Here is a 26,440-nt window from a genome sequence, read left to right as displayed (position 1 = left end):
TTTGGGGGCACTTCTGGATGGGTGAATGGGGCTTGAAACGCATTTTCTGGGGCCCGAGTTTTCAGTCTTCTGCCATGGTGGCTAGGGGTATATTTAGGGTTGCTCGTAAACAGTGAACAAGGAGGGTCCAGTTGCATGTGGGGCTGCATAAAGGCTCCCCTGGGGAGTTCAGTTGTACCCAAAGCCTTCCTCTGTGGGCACTTTTGGATGGGTGAATTAGGCTTTTAACAGTTTTTCTGGGGCCCGAGTTTTAAGTCGACTGCCAGGCGGGCCAGGGCTATGTTTAGGGTTGCTGTGAAAGAGCGAATACGGAGGGTCCAGTTGCATGTGGGGCTGCGTTAAGGCTCCCCTGGGGAGTTCAGTTGTACCCAAAGCCTTCCTTTGGGGGCACTTTTGGATGGTACAAGGGGAATCGCAATGCGTTTTCTGAGGCCCGCTTTTTCAGTCTTCTCCAATTGCGCCGAGGGCTATATTTAGGTTTGCGGTGAAAGTGTGAACCCGGAGGGTCCAGTTGCATGTGGGGCTGCATAAAGGCTCCCCTGGGGAGTTCAGTTGTACCCAAAGCCTTCCTTTGGGGGCACTTTTGGATGGTCGAATGGGGCTTGTAGCTCGTTTTCTGTGGCCCGAGTTTTCAGTCTTCTGCCATGGTGGCTAGGGTTATATTTAGTGTTGCTGTAAAGAGCGAACACGGAGGGTCCAGTTGCATGTGGGGCTGCGTAAAGGCTCCCCTGGGGAGTTCAGATGTACCCAAAGCCTTCCTTTGGGGGCACTTCTGGATGGGTGAATGGGGCTTGAAACGCATTTTCTGGAGCCCGAGTTTTCAGTCTTCTGCCATGGTGGCTAGGGGTATATTTAGGGTTGCTCGTAAAGAGTGAACAAGGAGGGTCCAGTTGCATGTGGGGCTGCGTAAAGGCTCCCCTGTGGAGTTCAGTTATACGCAAAGCCTTCCTTTGGGGGCACTTCTGGATGGGTGAATGGGGCTTGAAACGCTTTTTCTGTGGCCCGAGTTTTCAGTTTTCTTCCATGCTGGCTAGTGTTATATTTAGGGTTGCTTGTAAACAGCGAACACGGGGGGACCAGTTGCGTATGGGCCTGCATAAAGGCTCCCCTGGGGAGTTCAGTTGTACCAAAAGCCTTCCTTTGGGGGCACTTTTGGATGGTCGAATGGGGCTTGTAGCACGTTTTCTGGGGCCCGAGTTTTCAGTCTTCTGCCATGCTGGCTAGGGTTATATTTAGTGTTGCTGTAAAGAGCGAACACGGAGGGTCCAGTTGCATGTGGGGCTGCGTAAAGGCTCCCCTCGGGAGTTCAGTTGTACCCAAAGCCTTCCTCTGGGGGCACTTTTGGATGGGCGAATTAGGCTTTTAACGCATTTTCTGGGGACCGAGTTTTCAGTCGACTGCCAGGCGGGCCAGGGCTATATTTAGGGTTGCTGTGAAAGAGCGAACATGGAGGGTCCACTTGCATGTGCGCCTGCATAAAGGCTCCTCTGGGGAGTTCAGTTGTACCCAAAGCCTTCCTTTGGGGGCACTTCTGGATGGGTGAATGGGTCTTGAAACGCATTTTCTGTGGCCCGAGCTTTCAGTCGACTGCCAGGCGTGCTAGGGCTATATTTAGGCTTGCTGTGAAAGAGTGAACCCGGAGGGTCCAGTTGCATGTGGGGCTGCATAAAGGCTCCCCTGGGGAGTTCAGTTGTACCCAAAGCCTTCCTTTGGGGGCACTTCTGGATGGGTGAATGGGGCTTGAAACGCATTTTCTGGAGACCGAGTTTTCAGTCTTCTGCCATGGTGGCTAGGGGTATATTTAGGGTTGCTCATAAACAGTGAACAAGGAGGGTCCAGTTGCATGTGGGGCTGCGTAAAGGCTCCCCTGGGGAGTTCACTTGTACCGAAAGCCTTCCTCTGGGGGCTCTTTTGGTTGGGCGAATTACACTTTTAATGCATTTTCTGGGGCCCGAGTTTTCAGTCGACTGCCAGGCGGGCCAGGGCTATATTTAGGGTTGCTGTGAAAGAGCGAATACGGAGGGTCCAGTTGCATGTGGGGCTGCATAAAGGCTCCCCTGGGGAGTCCAGTTGTACCCAAAGCCTTCCTCTGGGGGCACTTTGGGATGGTCCAAGGGGAATCGCAATGCGTTTTCTGAGGCCCGCTTTTTCAGTCTTCTCCCATTGTGCCGAGGGCTATATTTAGGCTTGCGGTGAAAGAGTGAACCCGGAGGGTCCAGTTGCATGTGGGGCTGCATAAAGGCTCCCCTGGGGAGTTCACTTGTACCCAAAGCCTTCCTTTGGGGGCACATCTGGATGGGCGAAAGGAGCTTGAAACGCTTTTTCTGTGGCTCGAGTTTTCAGACTTCTGCCATGCTGGCTAGGGTTATATTTAGGGTTGCTGTAAAGAGCGAACACGGAGGGTCCAGTTGCATGTGGGGCTGCATAAAGGCTCCCCTGGGGAGTTCACTTGTACCCAAAGCCTTCCTTTGGGGGCACTTCTGGATGGGTGAATGGGGCTTGAAACGCATTTTCTGGAGCCCGAGTTTTCAGTCTTCTGCCATGGTGGCTAGGGGTATATTTAGGGTTGCTCGTAAACAGTGAACAAGGAGGGTCCAGTTGCATGTGGGGTTGCGTAAAGGCTCCCCTGGGGAGTTCAGTTGTACCCAAAGCCTTCCTCTGGGGGCATTTTGTATGGGCGAATTACACTTTTAATGCATTTTCTGGGGCCCGAGTTTTCAGTCGACTGCCAGGCGGGCCAGGGCTATATTTAGGGTTGCTGTGAAAGAGCGAATACGGAGGGTCCAGTTGCATGTGGGGCTGCGTTAAGGCTCCCCTGGGGAGTTCGGATGTACCCAAAGCCTTCCTTTAGGGGCACTTGTCGATGGTCCAAAGGGAATCGCAATACGGTTTCTGAAGCCCGCTTTTTCAGTCTTCTCCCATTGCGCCGAGGGCTATATTTAGGCTTGCGGTGAAAGAGTGAACCCGGAGGGTCCAGTTGCATGTGGGGCTGCATAAAGGCTCCCCTGGGGAGTTCAGTTGTACCCAAAGCCTTCCTTTGGGGGCACTTCTGGATGGGTGAATGGGGCTTGAAACGCATTTTCTGGATCCCGATTTTTCAGTCTTCTGCCATGGTGGCTAGGGCTATATTTAGGGTTGCTCGTAAACAGTGAACAAGGAGGGTCCAGTTGCATGTGGGGCTGCATAAAGGCTCCCCTGGGGAGTTCAGTTGTACCCAAAGCCTTCCTTTGGGGGCACTTTTGGATGGGCGAAAGGAGCTTGAAACGCTTTTTCTGTGGCCCGAGTTTTCAGTCTTCTGCCATGCTGGCTAGGGGTATATTTAGGGTTGCTGTAAAGAGCGAACACGGAGGGTCCAGTTGCATGTGGGGCTGCATAAGGCTCCCCTGGGGAGTTCAGATGTACCCAAATCCTTCCTTTGGGGGCACTTTTGCATGGGCGAATGGGGCTCGTAACACATTTTCTGTGGCCCGAGTTTTCAGTCTTCTGCCATGCTGGCTAGGGTTATATTTAGGGTTGCTGTAAAGAGCGAACACGGAGGGTACAGTTGCATGTGGGGCTGCGTAAAGGCTCCCCTGGGGAGTTCAGTTGTACCCAAAGCCTTCCTCTGGGGGCACTTTGGGATGGTCCAAGGGGAATTGCACTGCGTTTTCTGAGGCCCGCTTTTTCAGTCTTCTCCCATTGCGCCGAGGGCTATATTTAGGCTTGCGGTGAAAGAGTGAACCCGGAGGGTCCAGTTGCATGTGGGGCTGCATAAAGGCTCCCCTGGGGAGTTCAGTTGTACCCAAAGCCTTCCTTTGGGGGCACTTCTGGATGGGTGAATGGGGCTTGAAACGCATTTTCTGGAGCCCGAGTTTTCAGTCTTCTGCCATGGTGGCTAGGGGTATATTTAGGGTTACTCGTAAACAGTGAACAAGGAGGGTCCAGTTGCATGTGGGGCTGCGTAAAGGCTCCCCTGGGGAGTTCAGTTGTACCCAAAGCCTTCCTTTGGGGGCACTTCTGGATGGGTGAATGGGGCTTGAAACGCATTTTCTGTGGCCCGAGCTTTCAGTCGACTGCCAGGCGTGCTAGGGCTATATTTAGGCTTGCGGTGAAAGAGTGAAGCCGGAGGGTCCAGTTGCATGTGGGGCTGCATAAAGTCTCCCCTGGGGAGTTCAGTTGTACCCAAAGCCTTCCTTTGGGGGCACTTCTGGATGGGCGAAAGGGGCTTGAAACGCTTTTTCTGTGGCCTGAGATTTCAGTCTTCTGCCATGCTGGCTAGGGTTATATTTAGGGTTGCTGTAAAGAGCGAACATGGAGGGTCCAGTTGCATGTGGGGCTGCGTAAAGTCTCCCCTGGGGAGTTCAGATGTACCCAAAGCCTTCCTTTTGGCGCACTTCTGGATGGGCGAATGGGGCTTGTAACACATTTTCTGTGGCTCGAACTTTCAGTCGACTGCCAGGCTTGCTAAGGCTATATTTAGGCTTGCGGTGAAAGAGTGAACCCGGAGGGTCCAGTTGCATGTGGGGCTGCATAAAGGCTCCCCTGGGGAGTTCAGTTGTACCCAAAGCCTTCCTTTGGGGGCACTTCTGGATGGGTGAATGGGGCTTGAAAGGCATTTTCTGGAGCCCGAATTTTCAGTCGACTGCCATGGTGGCTAGTGGTATATTTAGGGTTGCTGTAAAGAGCGAACATGGAGGGTCCAGTTGCATGTTGGGCTGCATAAGGCTCCCCTGGGGAGTTCACTTGTACCCAAAGCCTTCCTCTGGGGGCAATTTTGGATGGGCGAATTAGGCTTTTAATTCATTTTCTGGAGCCCGAGTTTTCAGTCGACTGCCAGGCGGGCCAGGGCTATATTTAGGGTTGCTGTGGAAAAGCGAATACGGAGGGTCCAGTTGCATGTGGGGCTGCGTAAAGTCTCCCCTGGGGAGTCCAGTTGTACCCAAAGCCTTCCTCTGGGGGCACTTTTGGATGGTCCAAGGGGAATTGCAATGCGTTCTCTGAGGCCCGCTTTTTCAGTCTTCTCCCATTGTGCCGAGGGCTATATTTAGGCTTGCGGTGAAAGAGTGAACCCGGAGGGTCCAGTTGCATGTGGGGGCTGCATAAAGGCTCCCCTGGGGAGTTCACTTGTACCCAAAGCCTTCCTTTGGGGGCACTTCTTGATGGGTGAATGGGGCTTGAAACGCATTTTCTGGAGCCCGAGTTTTCAGTCTTCTGCCATGGTGGCTAGGGGTATATTTAGGGTTGCTCGTAAACAGTGAACAAGGAGGGTCCAGTTGCATGTGGGGCTGCATAAAGGCTCCCCTGGGGAGTTCAGTTGTACGCAAAGCCTTCCTTTGGGGGCACTTCTGGATGGGCGAAAGGGGCTTGAAACGCTTTTTCTGTGGCCCGAGTTTTCAGTCTTCTGCCATGGTGGCTAGGGTTATTTTTAGGGTTGCTGTAAAGAGCGAACCCGGAGGGTCCAGTTGCATGTGGGGCTGCGTAAAGTCTCCCCTGGGGAGTTCAGATGTACCCAAAGCCTTCCTTTTGGGGCACTTCTGGATGGGCGAATGGGGCTTGTAACACATTTTCTGTGGCTCGAACTTTCAGTCGACTGCCAGGCGTGCTAGGGCTATATTTAGGCTTGCGGTGAAAGAGTGAAGCCGGAGGGTCCAGTTGCATGTGGGGCTGCGTAAAGGCTCCCCTGGGGAGTTCAGTTGTACCCAAAGCCTTCCTTTTGGGGCACTTCTGGATGGTCCAAGGGGAATCGCAATGCGTTTTCTGCGGCCCGCTTTTTCAGTCTTCTCCCATTGCGCCGAGGGCTATATTTAGGCTTGCAGTGAAAGAGTGAACCCGGAGGGTCCAGTTGCATGTGGGGCTGCATAAAGGCTCCCCTGGGGAGTTCACTTGTACACAAAGCCTTCCTTTGGGGGCACTTCTGGATGGGTGAATGGGGCTTGAAACGCATTTTCTGGAGCCCGAGTTTTCAGTCTTCTGCCATGCTGGCTAGGGCTATATTTAAGGTTGCTTGTAAACAGTGAACAAGGAGGGTCCAGTTGCATGTGGGGCTGCATAAAGGCTCCCCTGGGTAGTGCAGATGTACCCAAAGCCTTCCTTTGGGGGCACTTCTGGATGGGCGAATGGGGCTCGTAACACATTTTCTGTGGCCCGAGCTTTCAGTCGAATGCTAGGCGTGCTTCGGCTATATTTAGGCTTGCGGCGAAAGAGTGAACCCGGAGGGTCCAGTTGCATGTGGGGCTGCATAAAGGCTCCCCTGGGGTGTTCAGTTGTACCCAAAGCCTTCCTTTGGGGGCACTTTGGGATGGTCCAAGGGGAATCGCAATGCGTTTTCTGCGGCCCGCTTTTTCAGTCTTCTCCCATTGCGCCGAGGGCTATATTTAGGCTTGCAGTGAAAGAGTGAACCCGGAGGGTCCAGTTGCATGTGGGGCTGCATAAAGGCTCCCCTGGGGAGTTCACTTGTACCCAAAGCCTTCCTCTGGGGGCACTTTTGGATGGGCGAATTAGGCATTTAATGCATTTTCTGTGGCCCGAGTTTTCAGTCGACTGCCAGGCAGGCCAGGTCTATATTTAGGGTTGCTGTGAAAGAGCGAATACGGAGGGTCCAGTTGCATGTGGGGCTGCGTTAAGGCTCCCCTGGGGAGTCCAGTTGTACCCAAAGCCTTCCTCTGGGGGCACTTTTGGATGGGCGAATTAGGCTTTTAACGCTTTTTCTGTGGCCGGAGTTTTCAGTCTTCTGCCATGGTGGCTAGGGTTATATTTAGGGTTGCTGTAAAGAGCGAACACGGAGGGTCCAGTTGCATGTGGGGCTGCATAAAGGCTCCCCTGGGGAGTTCACTTGTACCCAAAGATTTCCTTTGGGGGCACTTTTGGATGGTCCAAGGGGAATCGCAATGCGTTTTCTTGGGCCCGGTTTTTCAGTCTTCTTCCATTGCGCTGAGGGATATATTTAGGCTTGCAGTGAAAGAGTGAACGCGGAGGGTCCAGTTGCATGTGGGGCTGCATAAAGGCTCCCCTGGGGAGTTCAGTTGTACCCAAAGGTTTCCTTTGGGGGCACATTTGGATGGTCCAAGGGGAATCGTAACGCGTTTTCTGGGGCCCGTTTTTTCAGTTTTCTCGCATTGCGCCGAGGGCTATATTTAGGCTTGCGGTGAAAGAGTGAACGCGGAGGGTCCAGTTGCATGTGGGGCTGCGTTAAGGCTCCCCTCGGGAGTTCAGTTGTACACAAAGCCTTCCATTGGGTGCACTTTTGGATGGGCGAATTAGGCTTTTAACGCATTTTCTGGGGCCCGAGTTTTCAATCGACTGCCAGGCGGGCCAGGGATATATATAGGGTTGCTGTGAAAGAGCGAACACGGAGGGTCCACTTGCATGTGGGGCTGCATAAAGGCTCCCCTGGGGAGTTCACTTGTACCCAAAGCCTTCGTTTGGGGGCACTTTTGGATGGTCGAATGGGGCTTGTAGCACGTTTTCTGGGGCCCGATTTTTTAGTCTACTGCCATGGTGGCTAGGGGTATATTTAGGGTTGCTCGTAAACAGTGAACAAGGAGGGTCCAGTTACATGTGGGGCTGCATAAAGGCTCCCCTGCGGAGTTCACTTGTACCCAAAGCCTTCCTTTGGGGGCACTTCTGGATGGGTGAATGGGGCTTGAAACGCATTTTCTGGAGCCCGAGTTTTCAGTCTTCTGCCATGGTGGCTAGGGTTATATTTAGGGTTGCTCGTAAACAGTGAACAAGGAGGGTCCAGTTGCATGTGGGGCTGCATAAAGGCTCCCCTGGGGAGTTCACTTGTACCCAAAGCCTTCCTTTGGGGGCACTTCTGGATGGGTGAATGGGGCTCGTAACACATTTTCTGTGGCCCGAGCTTTCAGTCGACTGCCAGGCGTGCTAGGGCTATATTTAGGCTTGCGGTGAAAGAGTGAACCCGGAGGGTCCAGTTGCATGTGGGGCTGCATAAAGGCTCCCCTGGGGAGTTCACTTGTACCCAAAGCCTTCCTTTGGGGGCACTTCAGGATGGGTGAATGGGGCTTGAAACGCATTTTCTGGAGCCCGAGTTTTCAGTCTTCTGCCATGGTGGCTAGGGGTATATTTAGGGTTGCTCGTAAAAAGTGAACAAGGAGGGTCCAGTTGCATGTGGGGCTGCATAAAGGCTCCCCTGGGTAGTGCAGATGTACCCAAAGCCTTCCTTTGGGGGCACTTTTGGATGGGCGAATGGGGCTCGTAACACATTTTCTGTGGCTCGAACTTTCAGTCGTCTGCCAGGCGGGCCAGGGATATATTTAGGGTTGCTGTGGAAGAGCGAATACGGAGGGTCCAATTGCATGTGGGGCTGCGTTAAGGCTCCCCTGGGGAGTCCAGTTGTACCCAAAGCCTTCCTTTGGGGGCACTTTGGGATGGTCCAAGGGGAATCGCAATGCGTTTTCTGCGGCCCGCTTTTTCAGTCTTCTCCCATTGCGCCGAGGGCTATATTTAGGCTTGCAGTGAAAGAGTGAACCCGGAGGGTCCAGTTGCATGTGGGGCTGCATAAAGGCTCCCCTGGGGAGTTCACTTGTACACAAAGCCTTCCTTTGGGGGCACTTCTGGATGGGCGAATGGGGCTCGTAACACATTTTCTGTGGCCCGAGCTTTCAGTCGAATGCTAGGCGTGCTTCGGCTATATTTAGGCTTGCGGCGAAAGAGTGAACCCGGAGGGTCCAGTTGCATGTGGGGCTGCATAAAGGCTCCCCTGGGGAGTTCACTTGTACCCAAAGCCTTCCTTTGGGGGCACTTCTGGATGGGCGAAAGGGGCTTGAATCACATTTTCTGTGGCCCGAGTTTTCAGTCTTCTGCCATGCTGGCTAGGGTTATATTCAGGGTTGCTGTAAAGAGCGAACACTGAGAGTCCAGTTGCATGTGGGGCTGCGTAAAGGCTCCCCTGGGGAGTTCACTTGTACCCAAAGCCTTCCTTTGGGGGCACTTCTGGATGGGTGAATGGGGCTCGTAACACATTTTCTGTGGCCCGAGCTTTCAGTCGACTGCCAGGCGTGCTAGGGCTATATTTAGGCTTGCGGTGAAAGAGTGAACCCGGAGGGTCCAGTTGCATGTGGGGCTGCATAAAGGCTCCCCTGGGGAGTTCATTTGTACCCAAAGCCTTCCTTTGGGGGCACTTCTGGATGGGTGAATGGGGCTTGAAACGCATTTTCTGGAGCCTGAGTTTTCAGTCGACTGCCAGGCGGGCCAGGGCTATATTTAGGGTTGCTGTGAAAGAGTGAACCCGGAGGGTCCAGTTGCATGTGGGGCTGCATAAAGGCTCCCCTGGGGAGTTCACTTGTACCCAAAGCCTTCCTTTGGGGGCACTTTTGTATGTTCGAATTGGGCTTGTAGCACGTTTTCTGGGGCCCGATCTCTCAGTCGTCTGCCATGCGGGCCAGGGCTATATTTAGGGTTGCTGTGAAAGAGCGAATACGGAGGGTCCAGTTGCATGTGGGGCTGCATAAAGGCTCCCCTGGGGAGTCCACTTGTACCAAACGCCTTCCTTTGGGGGCACTTCTGGATAGGCGAAAGGGGCTTGAAACGTATTTTCTGGAGCCCGAGTTTTCAGTCTTCTGCCATGGTGGCTAGGGGTATATTTAGGGTTGCTCGTAAACAGTGAACAAGGAGGGTCCAGTTGCATGTGGGGCTGCGTAAAGGCTCCCCTGGGGAGTTCACTTGTACCCAAAGCCTTCCTCTGGGGGCACTTTTGGATGGGCGAATTAGGCATTTAATGCATTTTCTGTGGCCCGAGTTTTCAGTCGACTGCCAGGCAGGCCAGGTCTATATTTAGGGTTGCTGTGAAAGAGCGAATACGGAGGGTCCAGTTGCATGTGGGGCTGCGTTAAGGCTCCCCTGGGGAGTCCAGTTGTACCCAAAGCCTTCCTCTGGGGGCACTTTTGGATGGGCGAATTAGGCTTTTAACGCTTTTTCTGTGGCCGGAGTTTTCAGTCTTCTGCCATGGTGGCTAGGGTTATATTTAGGGTTGCTGTAAAGAGCGAACACGGAGGGTCCAGTTGCATGTGGGGCTGCATAAAGGCTCCCCTGGGGAGTTCACTTGTACCCAAAGATTTCCTTTGGGGGCACTTTTGGATGGTCCAAGGGGAATCGCAATGCGTTTTCTTGGGCCCGGTTTTTCAGTCTTCTTCCATTGCGCTGAGGGATATATTTAGGCTTGCAGTGAAAGAGTGAACGCGGATGGTCCAGTTGCATGTGGGGCTGCATAAAGGCTCCCCTGGGGAGTCCAGTTGTACCCAAAGGTTTCCTTTGGGGGCACATTTGGATGGTCCAAGGGGAATCTTAATGCGTTTTCTGGGGCCCGTTTTTTCAGTCTTCTCCCATTGCGCCGAGGGCTATATTTAGGCTTGCGGTGAAAGAGTGAACGCGGAGGGTCCAGTTGCATGTGGGGCTGCGTTAAGGCTCCCCTCGGGAGTTCAGTTGTACACAAAGCCTTCCATTGGGTGCACTTTTGGATGGGCGAATTAGGCTTTTAACGCATTTTCTGGGGCCCGAGTTTTCAATCGACTGCCAGGCGGGCCAGGGCTATATATAGGGTTGCTGTGAAAGAGCGAACACGGAGGGTCCACTTGCATGTGGGGCTGCATAAAGGCTCCCCTGGGGAGTTCACTTGTACCCAAAGCCTTCGTTTGGGGGCACTTTTGGATGGTCGAATGGGGCTTGTAGCACGTTTTCTGGGGCCCGATTTTTTAGTCTTCTGCCATGGTGGCTAGGGGTATATTTAGGGTTGCTCGTAAACAGTGAACAAGGAGGGTCCAGTTGCATGTGGGGCTGCATAAAGGCTCCCCTGGGGAGTCCAGTTGTTCCCAAAGCCTTCCTTTGGGGGCACTTTTGGATGGTACAAGGGGAATCGCAATGCGTTTTCTGAGGCCCGCTTTTTCAGTCTTCTCTAATTGCGCCGAGGGCTATATTTAGGCTTGCGGTGAAAGAGTGAACCCGGAGGGTCCAGTTGCATGTGGGGCTGCATAAAGGCTCCCCTGGGGAGTTCACTTGTACCCAAAGCCTTCCTTTGCGGGCACTTCTGGATGGGTGAATGGGGCTTGAAACGCATTTTCTGGAGCCCGAGTTTTCAGTCTTCTGCCATGGTGGCTAGGGTTATATTTAGGGTTGCTCGTAAACAGTGAACAAGGAGGGACCAGTTGCATGTGGGGCTGCATAAAGGCTCCCCTGGGGAGTTCACTTGTACCCAAAGCCTTCCTTTGGGGGCACTTCTGGATGGGCGAAAGGGGCTTGAATCACATTTTCTGTGGCCCGAGTTTTCAGTCTTCTGCCATGCTGGCTAGGGTTATATTCAGGGTTGCTGTAAAGAGCGAACACTGAGAGTCCAGTTGCATGTGGGGCTGCGTAAAGGCTCCCCTGGGGAGTTCACTTGTACCCAAAGCCTTCCTTTGGGGGCACTTCTGGATGGGTGAATGGGGCTCGTAACACATTTTCTGTGGCCCGAGCTTTCAGTCGACTGCCAGGCGTGCTAGGGCTATATTTAGGCTTGCGGTGAAAGAGTGAACCCGGAGGGTCCAGTTGCATGTGGGGCTGCATAAAGGCTCCCCTGGGGAGTTCATTTGTACCCAAAGCCTTCCTTTGGGGGCACTTCTGGATGGGTGAATGGGGCTTGAAACGCATTTTCTGGAGCCTGAGTTTTCAGTCGACTGCCAGGCGGGCCAGGGCTATATTTAGGGTTGCTGTGAAAGAGTGAACCCGGAGGGTCCAGTTGCATGTGGGGCTGCATAAAGGCTCCCCTGGGGAGTTCACTTGTACCCAAAGCCTTCCTTTGGGGGCACTTTTGTATGTTCGAATTGGGCTTGTAGCACGTTTTCTGGGGCCCGACCTCTCAGTCGTCTGCCATGCGGGCCAGGGCTATATTTAGGGTTGCTGTGAAAGAGCGAATACGGAGGGTCCAGTTGCATGTGGGGCTGCATAAAGGCTCCCCTGGGGAGTCCACTTGTACCAAACGCCTTCCTTTGGGGGCACTTCTGGATAGGCGAAAGGGGCTTGAAACGTATTTTCTGGAGCCCGAGTTTTCAGTCTTCTGCCATGGTGGCTAAGGGTATATTTAGGGTTGCTCGTAAACAGTGAACAAGGAGGGTCCAGTTGCATGTGGGTCTGCGTTAAGGCTCCCCTGGGGAGTCCAGTTGTACCCAAAGCCTTCCTCTGGGGGCACTTTTGGATGGGCGAATCAGGCTTTTAATGCATTTTCTGGGGCCCGAGTTTTCAGTCGTCTGCCATGCGGGCCAGGGTTATATTGAGGGTTGCTGTGAAAGAGCGAATACGGAGGGTCCAGTTGCATGTGGGGCTGCGTTAAGGCTCCCCTGGGGAGTCCAGTTGTACCCAAAGCCTTCCTTTGGGGGCACTTTTGGATGGTCCAAGGGGAATCGCAATGCGTTTTCTGAGGGCCGCTTTTTCAGTCTTCTCCCATTGCGCCGAGGGCTATACTTAGGCTTGCGGTGAAAGAGTGAACCCGGAGGGTCCAGTTGCATGTGGGGCTGCATAAAGGCTCCCCTGGGGAGTTCACTTGTACCCCAAGCCTTCTTTTGGGGGCACTTCTGGATGGGTGAATGGGGCTTGAAACGCATTTTCTGGAGCCCGAGTTTTCTGTCTTCTGCCATGGTGGCTAGGGGTATATTTAGGGTTGCTCGTAAACAGTGAACAAGGAGGGTCCAGTTGCATGTGGGGCTGCGTTAATGCTCCCCTGGGGAGTTCACTTGTACCCAAAGCCTTCCTTTGGGGGCACTTCGGGATGGGCGAAAGGGGCTTGAAACGCTTTTTCTGTGGCCAGAGTTTTCAGTCTTCTGCCATGCAGGCTAGGGTTATATTTAGGGTTGCTGTAAAGAGCGAACCCGGAGGGTCCAGTTGCATGTGGGGCTGCGTAAAGGCTCCCCTGGGGAGTTCACTTGTACACAAAGCCTTACTTTGGAGGAACTTTTGGATGGGCGAATGGGGCTCGTAACACATTTTCTGTGGCCCGAGCTTTCAGTCGACTGCCAGGTGTGCTAGGGATATATCTAGGATTGCGGTGAAAGAATGAACCCGGAGGGTACAGTTGCATGTGGGGTTGCGTAAAGACTCCCCTGGGGAGTTCACTTGTACCCAAAGCCTTCCTCTGGGGGCACTTTTGGAGGGGCGAATTAGGATTTTAACGCATTTTCTGGGGCCCGAATTTTCAGTCGACTGCCAGGTGGGCCAGGGCTATATTTAGTGTTGCTCGTAAACAGTGAACAAGGAGGGTCCAGTTGCATGTGGGGCTGCATAAAGGCTCCCCTGGGGAGTCCAGTTGTTCCCAAAGCCTTCCTTTGGGGGCACTTTTGGATGGTCCAAGGGGAATCGCAATGCGTTTTCTGAGGCCCGCTTTTTCAGTCTTCTCGCATTGCGCCGAGGGCTATATTTAGGCTTGCGGTGAAAGAGTGAACCCGGAGGGTCCAGTTGCATGTGGGGCTGTATAAAGGCTACCTTGGGGAGTTCACTTGTACCCAAAGCCTTCCTTTGGGGGCACTTCTGGATGGGTGAATGGGGCTTGAAACGCATTTTCTGGAGCCAGAGTTTTCAGTCTTCTGCCATGGTGGCTAGGGTTATATTTAGGGTTGCTCGTAAACAGTGAATACGGAGGGTCCAGTTGCATGTGGGGCTGCATAAAGGCTCCCCTGGGGAGTTCAGTTGTACCCAAAGCCTTCCTTTGGGGGCACTTCTGGATGGGCGAAAGGGGCTTGAAACACATTTTCTGTGGCCCGAGTTTTCAGTCTTCTGCCATGCTGGCTAGGGTTATATTCAGGGTTGCTTGAAAGAGCGAACACGGAGAGTCCAGTTGCATGTGGGGCTGCGTAAAGGCTCCCCTGGGGAGTTCACATGTACCCAAAGCCTTCCTTTGGAGGCACTTTTGGATGGGCGAATGGGGCTCGTAACACATTTTCTGTGGCCCGAGCTTTCAGTCGACTGCCAGGCGTGCTAGGGCTATATTTAGGCTTGCGGTGAAAGAGTGAACCCGGAGGGTCCAGTTGCATGTGGGGCTGCATAAAGGCTCCCCTGGGGAGTTCACTTGTACCCAAAGCCTTCCTTTGGGGGCACTTCTGGATGGGTGAATGGGGCTTGAAACGCATTTTCTGGAGCCCGAGTTTTCAGTCTTCTGCCATGGTGGCTAGGGGTATATTTAGGGTTGCTCGTAAACAGTGAACAAGGAGGGTCCAGTTGCATGTGGGGCTGCGTAAAGGCTCCCCTGGGGAGTTCAGCTGTACCCAAAGCCTTCCTCTGGGGGCACTTTTGGATGGGCGAATTAGGCTTTTAACCCATTTTCTGGGGCCCGAGTTTTCAGTCGACTGCCAGGCGGGCCAGGGATATATTTAGGGTTGCTGTGAAAGAGCGAATACGGAGGGTCCAGTTGCATGTGGGGATGCGTTAAGGCTCCCCTGGGGAGTTCAGTTGTACCCAAAGCCTTCCTCTGGGGGCACTTTGGGATGGGCGTATTAGGCTTTTAACGCATTTTCTGGGGCCCGAGTTTTCAGTCGACTGCCAGGCGGGCCAGGGCTGTATTTAGGGTTGCTGTGAAAGAGTGAACCCGGAGGGTCCAGTTGCATGTGGTGCTGCATAAAGGCTCCCCTGGGGAGTTCACTTGTACCCAAAGCCTTCCTCTGGGGGCACTTTTGTATGTTCGAATTGGGCTTGTAGCACGTTTTCTGGGGCCCGAGATTTCAGTCGTCTGCCATGCGGGCCAGGGCTATATTTAGGGTTGCTTTGAAAGAGCGAACACGGAGGGTCCAGTTGCATGTGGGGCTGCGTTAAGGCTCCCCTGGGGAGTCCAGTTGTACCCAAAGCCTTCCTTTGGGGGCACTTTTTCAGGGTCCAAGGGGAATCGCAATGCGTTTTTTGAGGGCCGCTTTTTCAGTCTTCTCGCATTGCGCCGAGGGCTATATTTAGGCTTGCAGTGAAAGAGTGAACCCGGAGGGTCCAGTTGCATGTGGGGCTGCATAAAGGCTCCCGTGGGGAGTTCACTTGTACCCAAAGCCTTCTTTTGGGGGCACTTCTGGATGGGTGAATGGGGCTTGAAACGCATTTTCTGGAGCCCGAGTTTTCTGTCTTCTGCCATGGTGGCTAGGGGTATATTTAGGGTTGCTCGTAAACAGTGATCAAGGAGGGTCCAGTTGCATGTGGGGCTGCATAAAGGCTCCCCTGGGGAGTTCACTTGTACGCAAAGCCTTCCTTTGGGGTCACTTCTGGATGGGCGAAAGGGGCTTGAAACGCTTTTTCTGTGGCCAGAGTTTTCAGTCTTCTGCCATGCTGGCTAGGGTTATATTTAGGGTTGCTGTAAAGAGCGAACCCGGAGGGTCCAGTTGCATGTGGGGCTGCGTAAAGGCTCCCCTGGGGAGTTCACTTGTACCCAAAGCCTTACTTTGGAGGAACTTTTGTATGGGCGAATGGGGCTCGTAACACATTTTCTGTGGCCCGAGTTTTCAGTCGACTGCCAGGCGGGCCAGGGCTATATTTAGGGTTGCTGTGAAAGAGCGAAGACGAAGGGTCCCGTTGCATGTGGGGCTGCATAAAGGCTCCCCTGAGGAGTTCAGTTGTACCCAAAGCCTTCCTTTGGGGGCACTTTTGGATGGGCGAATGGGGCTTGTAGCACGTATTCTGGGGCCCGATTTTTCAGTCGTCTGCCATGCGGGCCAGGGTTATATTTAGGGTTGCTTAGAAAGAACGAATACGGAGGGTCCAGTTGCATGTCGGGCTGCGTTAAGGCTCCCCTGGGGAGTTCACTTGTACCCAAAGCCTTCCTTTGGAGGCACTTCTGGATGGGCGAAAGGGGCTTGAAACGCTTTTTCTGTGGCCCGAGTTTTCAGTCTTCTGCCATGCTGGTTAGGGTTATATTTAGGGTTGCTGTAAAGAGCGAACACGGAGGGTCCAGTTGCATGTGGGGCTGCGTAAAGGCTCCCCTGGGGAGTTCAGATGTACCCAAAGCCTTCCTTTGGGGGCACTTTTGGATGGGAGAATGGGGCTCGTAACACATTTTCTGTGGCCCAAGCTTTCAGTCGACTGCCAGGCGTGCTAGGGTTATATTTAGGCTTGCGGTGAAAGAGTGAACCCGGAGGGTCCAGTTGCATGTGGGGCAGCATAAAGGCTAACCTGGGGAGTTCAGTTGTATGCAAAGCCTTCCTTTGGGGGCACTTCTGGATGGGTGAATGGGGCTTGAAACGCATTTTCTGGGGCCCGAGTTTTCAGTCGACTGCCAGGGTCGCTAGGGGTATATTTAGGGTTGCTCGTAAACAGTGAACAAGGAGGGTCCAGTTGCATGTGGGGCTGCGTTAAGGCTCCCCTGGGGAGTTCAGTTGTACCCAAAGCCTTCCTCTGGGGGCACTTTTGGATGGGCGAATTAGGCTTTTAATGCATTTTCTGGGGCGCGAGTTTTCAGTCGACTGCTAGGCGGGCCAGGGCTATATTTAGGGTTGCTCGTAAACAGTGAACAAGGAGGGTCCAGTTGCATGTGGGGCTGCGTAAAGGCTCCCCTGGGGAGTTCAGTTGTACCCAAAGCCTTCCTCTGGGGGCACTTTTGGATGGGCGAATTAGGCTTTTAACGCATTTTCTGGGGCCCGAGTTTTCAGTCGACTGCCAGGTGGGCCAGGGTTATATTTAGGGTTGCTGTGAAAGAGCGAATACGGAGGGTCCAGTTGCATGTGGGGCTGCATAAAGGCTCCCCTGGGGAGTTCAGTTGTACCCAAAGCCTTCCTCTGGGGGCACTTTTGGATGGGCGAATTAGGCTTTTAACGCATTTTCTGGGGCCCGAGTTTTCAGTCGACTGCCAGGCGGGCCAGGGCTATATTTAGGGTTGCTGTGAAAGAGTGAACCCGGAGGGTCCAGTTGCATGTGGTGCTGCATAAAGGCTCCCCTGGGGAGTTCACTTGTACCCAAAGCCTTCCTTTGGGGGCACTTTTGTATGTTCGAATTGGGCTTTTAGCACGTTTTCTGGGGCCCGAGCTTTCAGACGTCTGCCATGCTGGCCAGGGTTATATTTCCGGTTGCTTTGAAAGAGCAAATACGGAGGGTCCAGTTGCATGTGGGGCTGCATAAAGGCTCCCCTGGGGAGTTCAGTTGTACCCAAAGCCTTCCTTTGGTGGCACTTCTGGATGGGCGAAAGGGGCTTGAAAAGTATTTTGTGGAGCCCGAGTTTTCAGTCTTCTGCCATGCTGGCTAGGGGTATATTTAGGGATGCTCGTAAACAGTGAACAAGGAGGGTCCAGTTGCATGTGGGTCTGAGTTAAGGCTCCCCTGGGGAGTCCAGTTGTACCCGAAGCCTTCCTCTGGGGGCACTTTTGGATGGGCGAATTAGGCTTTTAATGCATTTTCAGGGGCCCGAGTTTTCAGTCGACTGCCAGGCGGGCCAGGGCTATATTTAGGGTTGCTGTGAAAGAGTGAATACGGAGGGTCCAGTTGCATGTGGGGCTGCGTTAAGGCTCCCCTGGGGAGTGCAGTTGTACCCAAAGCCTTCCTCTGGGGACACTTTTGGATGGGCGAATTAGGCTTTTAACACATTTTCTGGGGCCCGAGTTTTCAGTCGACTGCCAGGCGGGCCAGGGCTATATTTAGGGTTGCTGTGAAAGAGTGAACCCGGAGGGTCCAGTTGCATGTGGTGCTGCATAAAGGCTCCCCTGGGGAGTTCACTTGTACCCAAAGCCTTCCTTTGGTGGCACTTATGTATGTTCGAATTGGGTTTGTAGCACGTATTCTGGGGCCCGATTTTTCAGTCGTCTGCCATGCGGGCCAGGGTTATATTGAGTGTCGCTGTGAAAGAGCGAATACGGAGGGTCCAGTTGCATGTGGGGCTGCGTTAAGGCTCCCCTGGGGAGTTCACTTGTACCCAAAGCCTTCCTTTGGGGGCACTTCTGGATGGGCGAAAGGGGCTTGAAACGCTTTTTCTGTGGCCCAAGTTTTCAGTCTTCTGCCCTAGTGGCTAGGGGGATATTTAGGGTTGCTGTAAAAAGCGAACACGGAGGGTCCAGTTGCATGTGGGGCTGCGTTAAGGCTCCCCTGGGGAGTCCAGTTGTACCCAAAGCCTTCCTCTGGGGGCACTTTTGGATGGGCGAATTAGGCTTTTAACGCATTTTCTGGGGCCCGAGTTTTCAGTCGACTGCCAGGCGGGCCAGGGCTATATTTAGGGTTGCTGTGAAAGAGTGAACCCGGAGGGTCCAGTTGCATGTGGTGCTGCATAAAGGCTCCCCTGGGGAGTTCACTTGTACCCAAAGCCTTCCTTTGGGGGCACTTTTGTATGTTCGAATTGGGCTTGTAGCACGTTTTCTGGGGCCCGAGATTTCAGTCGTCTGCCATGCGGTCCAGGGCTATGTTTAGGGTTGCTTTAAAAGAGCGAACACGGAGGGTCCAGTTGCATGTGGGGCTGCGTTAAGTCTCCCCTGGGGAGTCCAGTTGTACCCAAAGCCTTCCTTTGGGTGCACTTTTGCAGGGTCCAAGGGGAATCGCAATGCGTTTTTTGAGGGCCGCTTTTTCAGTCTTTTCCCATTGCGCCGAGGGATATATTTAGGCCTGCGGTGAAAGAGTGAACCCGGAGGGTCCAGTTGCATGTGGGGCTGCATAAAGGCTCCCCTGGGGAGTTCAGCTGTACCCAAAGCCTTCCTCTGGGGGCACTTTTGGAGGGGCGAATTAGGCTTTTAATGCATTTTCTGGGGCCGAGTTTTCAGTCGACTGCTAGGCGGGCCAGGGCTATATTTAGGGTTGCTCGTAAACAGTGAACAAGGAGGGTCCAGTTGCATGTGGGGCTGCATAAAGGCTCCCCTGGGGAGTCCAATTGTACCCAAAGACTTACTCTGGGGGCACTTTTGGATGGACGAATTAGGCTTTTAACAGTTTTTCTGGGGCCCGAGTTTTCAGTCGACTGCCAGGTGGGCCAGGGTTATATTTAGGGTTGCTGTGAAAGAGCGAATACGGAGGGTCCAGTTGCATGTGGGGCTGCATAAAGGCTCCCCTGGGGAGTTCAGTTGTACCCAAAGCCTTCCTTTGGGGGCACTTTTGGATGGGCGAATTAGGCTTTTAACGCATTTTCTTGGGCCCAAGTTTTCAGTCGACTGCCAGGCGGGCCAGGGCTATATTTAGGGTTCCTGTGAAAGAGTGAACCCGGAAGGTCCAGTTGCATGCGGGGCTGCGTAAAGGCTCCCCTGGGGAGTTCAGATGTACCCAAAGCCTTCCTTTGGGGGCACTTTTGGATGGGCGAATGGGGCTCGTAACACATTTTCTGTGGCCCGAGCTTTCAGTCGACTGCCAGGCGTGCTAGGGCTATATTTAGGCTTGCGGTGAAAGAGTGAACCCGGAGGATCCAGTTGCATGTGGGGCTTCATAAAGGCTCCCCTGGGGAGTTCAGTTGTACCCAAAGCCTTCCTTTGGGGGCACTTCTGGATGGGTGAATGGGGCTTGAAACGCTTTTTCTGGAGCCTGAATTTTCAGTCTTCTGCCATGGTGGCTAGGGGTATATATGGGGTTGCTCGTAAACAGTGAACAAGGAGGGTCCAGTTGCATGTGGGGCTGCGTAAAGGCTCCCCTGGGGAGTTCAGTTGTACCCAAAGCCTTCCTCTCGGGGCACTTTTGGATGGGCGAATTAGGCTTTTAACGCATTTTCTGGGGCCCGAGTTTTCAGTCGACTGCCAGGCGGGCCAGGGCTATATTTAGGGTTGCTGTGAAAGAGCGAAGACGAAGGGTCCAGTTGCATGTGGGGCTGCATAAAGGCTCCAATGAGGAGTTCAGTTGTACCCAAAGCCTTCCTTTGGGGGCACTTTTGGATGGGCGAATGGGGCTTGTAGCACGTATTCTGGGGCCCGATTTTTCAGTCGTCTGCCATGAGGGCCAGGGTTATATTTAGGGTTGCTTAGAAAGAACGAATACGGAGGGTCCAGTTGCATGTCGGGCTGCGTTAAGGCTCCCCTGGGGAGTTCAGATGTACCCAAAGCCTTCCTTTGGAGGCACTTCTGGATGGGCGAAAGGGGCTTGAAACGCTTTTTCTGTGGCCCGAGTTTTCAGTCTTCTGCCATGCTGGTTAGGGTTATATTTAGGGTTGCTGTAAAGAGCGAACACGGAGGGTCCAGTTGCATGTGGGGCTGCGTAAAGGCTCCCCTGGGGAGTTCAGATGTACCCAAAGCCTTCCTTTGGGGGCACTTTTGGATGGGCGAATGGGGCTCGTAACACATTTTCTGTGGCCCAAGCTTTCAGTCGACTGCCAGGCGTGCTAGGGTTATATTTAGGCTTGCGGTGAAAGAGTGAACCCGGAGGGTCCAGTTGCATGTGGGGCAGCATAAAGGCTAACCTGGGGAGTTCAGTTGTATGCAAAGCCTTCCTTTGGGGGCACTTCTGGATGGGTGAATGGGGCTTGAAACGCATTTTCTGGGGCCCGAGTTTTCAGTCTTCTGCCAGGGTCGCTAGGGGTATATTTAGGGTTGCTCGTAAACAGTGAACAAGGAGGGTCCAGTTGCATGTGGGGCTGCGTTAAGGCTCCCCTGGGGAGTTCAGTTGTACCCAAAGCCTTCCTCTGGGGGCACTTTTGGATGGGCGAATTAGGCTTTTAATGCATTTTCTGGGGCCCGAGTTTTCAGTCGACTGCTAGGCGGGCCAGGGCTATATTTAGGGTTGCTCGTAAACAGTGAACAAGGAGGGTCCAGTTGCATGTGGGGCTGCGTAAAGGCTCCCCTGGGGAGTTCAGTTGTACCCAAAGCCTTCCTCTGGGGGCACTTTTGGATGGGCGAATTAGGCTTTTAACGCATTTTCTGGGGCCCGAGTTTTCAGTCGACTGCCAGGTGGGCCAGGGTTATATTTAGGGTTGCTGTGAAAGAGCGAATACGGAGGGTCCAGTTGCATGTGGGGCTGCATAAAGGCTCCCCTGGGGAGTTCAGTTGTACCCAAAGCCTTCCTCTGGGGGCACTTTTGGATGGGCGAATTAGGCTTTTAACGCATTTTCTGGGGCCCGAGTTTTCAGTCGACTGCCAGGCGGGCCAGGGCTATATTTAGGGTTGCTGTGAAAGAGTGAACCCGGAGGGTCCAGTTGCATGTGGTGCTGCATAAAGGCTCCCCTGGGGAGTTCACTTGTACCCAAAGCCTTCCTTTGGGGGCACTTTTGTATGTTCGAATTGGGCTTTTAGCACGTTTTCTGGGGCCCGAGCTTTCAGACGTCTGCCATGCTGGCCAGGGTTATATTTCGGGTTGCTTTGAAAGAGCAAATACGGAGGGTCCAGTTGCATTTGGGGCTGCATAAAGGCTCCCCTGGGGAGTTCAGTTGTACCCAAAGCCTTCCTTTGGGGGCACTTCTGGATGGGCGAAAGGGGCTTGAAAAGTATTTTGTGGAGCCCGAGTTTTCAGTCTTCTGCCATGCTGGCTAGGGGTATATTTAGGGATGCTCGTAAACAGTGAACAAGGAGGGTCCAGTTGCATGTGGGTCTGAGTTAAGGCTCCCCTGGGGAGTCCAGTTGTACCCGAAGCCTTCCTCTGGGGGCACTTTTGGATGGGCGAATTAGGCTTTTAATGCATTTTCTGGGGCCCGAGTTTTCAGTCGACTGCCAGGCGGGCCAGGGCTATATTTAGGGTTGCTGTGAAAGAGTGAATACGGAGGGTCCAGCTGCATGTGGGGCTGCGTTAAGGCTCCCCTGGGGAGTGCAGTTGTACCCAAAGCCTTCCTCTGGGGACACTTTTGGATGGGCGAATTAGGCTTTTAACACATTTTCTGGGGCCCGAGTTTTCAGTCGACTGCCAGGCGGGCCAGGGCTATATTTAGGGTTGCTGTGAAAGAGTGAACCCGGAGGGTCCAGTTGCATGTGGTGCTGCATAAAGGCTCCCCTGGGGAGTTCACTTGTACCCAAAGCCTTCCTTTGGTGGCACTTATGTATGTTCGAATTGGGTTTGTAGCACGTATTCTGGGGCCCGATTTTTCAGTCGTCTGCCATGCGGGCCAGGGTTATATTGAGTGTTGCTGTGAAAGAGCGAATACGGAGGGTCCAGTTGCATGTGGGGCTGCGTTAAGGCTCCCCTGGGGAGTTCACTTGTACCCAAAGCCTTCCTTTGGGGGCACTTATGGATGGGCGAAAGGGGCTTGAAACGCTTTTTCTGTGGCCCAAGTTTTCAGTCTTCTGCCCTAGTGGCTAGGGGGATATTTAGGGTTGCTGTAAAAAGCGAACACGGAGGGTCCAGTTGCATGTGGGGCTGCGTTAAGGCTCCCCTGGGGAGTTCACTTGTACCCAAAGCCTTCCTCTGGGGGCACTTTTGGATGGGCGAATTAGGCTTTTAACGCATTTTCTGGGGCCCGAGTTTTCAGTCGACTGCCAGGCGGGCCAGGGCTATATTTAGGGTTGCTGTGAAAGAGTGAACCCGGAGGGTCCAGTTGCATGTGGTGCTGCATAAAGGCTCCCCTGGGGAGTTCACTTGTACCCAAAGCCTTCCTTTGGGGGCACTTTTGTATGTTCGAATTGGGCTTTTAGCACGTTTTCTGGGGCCCGAGCTTTCAGACGTCTGCCATGCTGGCCAGGGTTATATTTCGGGTTGCTTTGAAAGAGCAAATACGGAGGGTCCAGTTGCATGTGGGGCTGCATAAAGGCTCCCCTGGGGAGTTCAGTTGTACCCAAAGCCTTCCTTTGGGGGCACTTCTGGATGGGCGAAAGGGGCTTGAAAAGTATTTTGTGGAGCCCGAGTTTTCAGTCTTCTGCCATGCTGGCTAGGGGTATATTTAGGGATGCTCGTAAACAGTGAACAAGGAGGGTCCAGTTGCATGTGGGTCTGAGTTAAGGCTCCCCTGGGGAGTCCAGTTGTACCCGAAGCCTTCCTCTGGGGGCACTTTTGGATGGGCGAATTAGGCTTTTAATGCATTTTCTGGGGCCCGAGTTTTCAGTCGACTGCCAGGCGGGCCAGGGCTATATTTAGGGTTGCTGTGAAAGAGTGAATACGGAGGGTCCAGTTGCATGTGGGGCTGCGTTAAGGCTCCCCTGGGGAGTCCAGTTGTACCCAAAGCCTTCCTCTGGGGACACTTTTGGATGGGCGAATTAGGCTTTTAACACATTTTCTGGGGCCCGAGTTTTCAGTCGACTGCTAGGCGGGCCAGGGCTATATTTAGGGTTGCTCGTAAACAGTGAACAAGGAGGGTCCAGTTGCATGTGGGGCTGCGTAAAGGCTCCCCTGGGGAGTTCAGTTGTACCCAAAGCCTTCCTCTGGGGGCACTTTTGGATGGGCGAATTAGGCTTTTAACGCATTTTCTGGGGCCCGAGTTTTCAGTCGACTGCCAGGTGGGCCAGGGTTATATTTAGGGTTGCTGTGAAAGAGCGAATACGGAGGGTCCAGTTGCATGTGGGGCTGCATAAAGGCTCCCCTGGGGAGTTCAGTTGTACCCAAAGCCTTCCTCTGGGGGCACTTTTGGATGGGCGAATTAGGCTTTTAACGCATTTTCTGGGGCCCGAGTTTTCAGTCGACTGCCAGGCGGGCCAGGGCTATATTTAGGGTTGCTGTGAAAGAGTGAACCCGGAGGGTCCAGTTGCATGTGGTGCTGCATAAAGGCTCCCCTGGGGAGTTCACTTGTACCCAAAGCCTTCCTTTGGGGGCACTTTTGTATGTTCGAATTGGGCTTTTAGCACGTTTTCTGGGGCCCGAGCTTTCAGACGTCTGCCATGCTGGCCAGGGTTATATTTCGGGTTGCTTTGAAAGAGCAAATACGGAGGGTCCAGTTGCATTTGGGGCTGCATAAAGGCTCCCCTGGGGAGTTCAGTTGTACCCAAAGCCTTCCTTTGGGGGCACTTCTGGATGGGCGAAAGGGGCTTGAAAAGTATTTTGTGGAGCCCGAGTTTTCAGTCTTCTGCCATGCTGGCTAGGGGTATATTTAGGGATGCTCGTAAACAGTGAACAAGGAGGGTCCAGTTGCATGTGGGTCTGAGTTAAGGCTCCCCTGGGGAGTCCAGTTGTACCCGAAGCCTTCCTCTGGGGGCACTTTTGGATGGGCGAATTAGGCTTTTAATGCATTTTCTGGGGCCCGAGTTTTCAGTCGACTGCCAGGCGGGCCAGGGCTATATTTAGGGTTGCTGTGAAAGAGTGAATACGGAGGGTCCAGCTGCATGTGGGGCTGCGTTAAGGCTCCCCTGGGGAGTGCAGTTGTACCCAAAGCCTTCCTCTGGGGACACTTTTGGATGGGCGAATTAGGCTTTTAACACATTTTCTGGGGCCCGAGTTTTCAGTCGACTGCCAGGCGGGCCAGGGCTATATTTAGGGTTGCTGTGAAAGAGTGAACCCGGAGGGTCCAGTTGCATGTGGTGCTGCATAAAGGCTCCCCTGGGGAGTTCACTTGTACCCAAAGCCTTCCTTTGGTGGCACTTATGTATGTTCGAATTGGGTTTGTAGCACGTATTCTGGGGCCCGATTTTTCAGTCGTCTGCCATGCGGGCCAGGGTTATATTGAGTGTTGCTGTGAAAGAGCGAATACGGAGGGTCCAGTTGCATGTGGGGCTGCGTTAAGGCTCCCCTGGGGAGTTCACTTGTACCCAAAGCCTTCCTTTGGGGGCACTTATGGATGGGCGAAAGGGGCTTGAAACGCTTTTTCTGTGGCCCAAGTTTTCAGTCTTCTGCCCTAGTGGCTAGGGGGATATTTAGGGTTGCTGTAAAAAGCGAACACGGAGGGTCCAGTTGCATGTGGGGCTGCGTTAAGGCTCCCCTGGGGAGTTCACTTGTACCCAAAGCCTTCCTCTGGGGGCACTTTTGGATGGGCGAATTAGGCTTTTAACGCATTTTCTGGGGCCCGAGTTTTCAGTCGACTGCCAGGCGGGCCAGGGCTATATTTAGGGTTGCTGTGAAAGAGTGAACCCGGAGGGTCCAGTTGCATGTGGTGCTGCATAAAGGCTCCCCTGGGGAGTTCACTTGTACCCAAAGCCTTCCTTTGGGGGCACTTTTGTATGTTCGAATTGGGCTTTTAGCACGTTTTCTGGGGCCCGAGCTTTCAGACGTCTGCCATGCTGGCCAGGGTTATATTTCGGGTTGCTTTGAAAGAGCAAATACGGAGGGTCCAGTTGCATGTGGGGCTGCATAAAGGCTCCCCTGGGGAGTTCAGTTGTACCCAAAGCCTTCCTTTGGGGGCACTTCTGGATGGGCGAAAGGGGCTTGAAAAGTATTTTGTGGAGCCCGAGTTTTCAGTCTTCTGCCATGCTGGCTAGGGGTATATTTAGGGATGCTCGTAAACAGTGAACAAGGAGGGTCCAGTTGCATGTGGGTCTGAGTTAAGGCTCCCCTGGGGAGTCCAGTTGTACCCGAAGCCTTCCTCTGGGGGCACTTTTGGATGGGCGAATTAGGCTTTTAATGCATTTTCTGGGGCCCGAGTTTTCAGTCGACTGCCAGGCGGGCCAGGGCTATATTTAGGGTTGCTGTGAAAGAGTGAATACGGAGGGTCCAGTTGCATGTGGGGCTGCGTTAAGGCTCCCCTGGGGAGTCCAGTTGTACCCAAAGCCTTCCTCTGGGGACACTTTTGGATGGGCGAATTAGGCTTTTAACACATTTTCTGGGGCCCGAGTTTTCAGTCGACTGCCAGGCGGGCCAGGGCTATATTTAGGGTTGCTGTGAAAGAGTGAACCCGGAGGGTCCAGTTGCATGTGGTGCTGCATAAAGGCTCCCCTGGGGAGTTCACTTGTACCCAAAGCCTTCCTTTGGTGGCACTTATGTATGTTCGAATTGGGTTTGTAGCACGTATTCTGGGGCCCGATTTTTCAGTCGTCTGCCATGCGGGCCAGGGTTATATTGAGTGTTGCTGTGAAAGAGCGAATACGGAGGGTCCAGTTGCATGTGGGGCTGCGTTAAGGCTCCCCTGGGGAGTTCACTTGTACCCAAAGCCTTCCTTTGGGGGCACTTCTGGATGGGCGAAAGGGGCTTGAAACGCTTTTTCTGTGGCCCAAGTTTTCAGTCTTCTGCCCTAGTGGCTAGGGGGATATTTAGGGTTGCTGTAAAAAGCGAACACGGAGGGTCCAGTTGCATGTGGGGCTGCGTTAAGGCTCCCCTGGGGAGTCCAGTTGTACCCAAAGCCTTCCTTTGGGGGCACTTTTGCAGGGTCCAAGGGGAATCGCAATGCGTTTTATGAGGGCCGCTTTTTCAGTCTTTTCCCATTGCGCCGAGGGCTATATTAAGGCTTGCAGTGAAAGAGTGAACCCGGAGGGTCCAGTTGCATGTGGGGCTGCATAAAGGCTCCCCTGGGGAGTTCAGTTGTACCCAAAGCCTTCCTTTGGGGGCACTTCTGGATGGGTGAATGGGGCTTGAAACGCATTTTCTGGAGCCCGAGTTTTCAGTCTTCTGCCATGGTGGCTAGGGGTATATTTAGGGTTGCTCGTAAACAGTGAACGAGGAGGGTCCAGTTGCATGTGGGGCTGCATAAAGGCTCCTCTGGGGAGTTCACTTGTACCCAAAGCCTTCCTCTGGGGGCACTTTTGGAGGACGAATTAGGCTTTTAACAGTTTTTCTGGGGCCC

This window comes from Anas platyrhynchos, chromosome 37, assembly GCF_047663525.1.
Source record: "Anas platyrhynchos isolate ZD024472 breed Pekin duck chromosome 37, IASCAAS_PekinDuck_T2T, whole genome shotgun sequence".
In the NCBI taxonomy this organism is placed as follows: domain Eukaryota; kingdom Metazoa; phylum Chordata; class Aves; order Anseriformes; family Anatidae; genus Anas; species Anas platyrhynchos.
Note: the sequence above shows the minus strand (reverse complement) of the source record.